Below are 1,570 nucleotides of genomic sequence, written 5' to 3' on the forward strand. Positions count from 1 at the left end.
CGAGCGGAATCCAGGATTCGATGTGAGAGATGTACTTGCACAAAAAAGGATAGACACAGGCAGAGCTTACAGAGATGGTCTCTACAGATATCATCCGATTGGAAGTGGTACCGCAGTGCAATCCGCTGTGCCGATATTCCCCCCAACTTCAGGTTGGCGGCTGGAGTCAGCAAGTTCACAGGAGAGTCCAAGCCCGAAACGTGGCTGGGTGACTATCGAGTTGCAATACAGATTGGCGGCGGCAACGACAACGTTGTGATGAAGCACTTGCCCCTCATGCTGGATGGTTCTGCCCGTGCATGGCTGAATCAGCTCGCACCCTCAAGCATATACTGTTGGGCAGATCTGGCCTGAGTGTTCATCAAGACCTTCAAGGGCACTTGCAAGCGCCCCGTCGGCCTTTCTGAGTTACAACATTGCATAGAGAAGCAGAGTGAGTCCTTGCATGATTACATCTAGCGCTGGACCACTCTCCACCACATAGTGGAGAATGTTACCGAGCACCAAGCAGTCTGCACCTTCAAGGCAGGTGTCAGGTACCGAGAGTTATATCTGAAGTTCGATCGGTTAGGCGACATGTCAATGAGTAAAATGATGGAAATAGCCACCCGTTATGCAAACGGAGTAGAAGAAGACCGCCTCCATAGAGGCAAAGGTAATGCAGTCGACAACACTGACGCCAATTCCAATAGGAAGTAGAAGCGGAAGGTTGAAAACGCTACACCAACAGAAGGATACGCTGTGGCGGCACGAAAATTCAAGGGAAAGTCCAAGACACCGTTTCCCCCCAAGAAGTCCAAGATGCAGTCGGATGTTTTGGATCAACCGTGTGTATTTTACGCGAAGAAATATAAAGAGGGCAATCTGATATTGCCAAAGCATACCACTCGGTAGTGCCGACTATTAATCCAAGAGGTCAAGGAAGGTCAGTCGAGTGGAAAAGACCATGAAGAAGAGAACGACGAAGAGAAAAATGACTTCCCTAAAGTCCAAGCAACACCGATGATTTTTGCTGACGTAGAGAGCAAAAGTCGATTAAAGTCATCAGTAGAGAAGTCAACATGGAAGTACCTTCCACCCCAACGTACCTGAAGTGGTCGCAGACTCCCATCACATTTGATCAGTCAGATCACCCGGCTGTTGTTACGACTCTAGGTCGACATGCACTGGTGGTAGACCCAGTTGTGGAGGGCGTTCGGCTTCGTAAAAGTCTTGATGGATGGAGGAAGCGGACTGAATATCTTATATGCAGAAGCTCTCAAGGGGATGGACATTCCGATGTCCCGACTCAGTGAGAGCACCATGTCCTTTCATGGAGTTATCCCAGGGAAGAAGGACAAGTCACTCGGCCAGATCATGTTAGATGTTGTTTTTGGCTCTAACAGGAACTTCCGCAAAGAGAAGCTGACGTTAGAGGTAGTGGACTTCCAGAGTGCATATCATGCTATTCTGGGTCGTCCTGCTTATGCACGTTTCATGGCCCGACCATGTTACGTGTACCTAAAGATGAAGATGCCAGGACGCAAAGGGGTCATCACTGTGTCAGGCAATCGGCGGAAGCTGAAGAGTG

This window comes from Hordeum vulgare, chromosome 7H (assembly GCF_904849725.1).
Source record: "Hordeum vulgare subsp. vulgare chromosome 7H, MorexV3_pseudomolecules_assembly, whole genome shotgun sequence".
NCBI lineage: Eukaryota > Viridiplantae > Streptophyta > Magnoliopsida > Poales > Poaceae > Hordeum > Hordeum vulgare.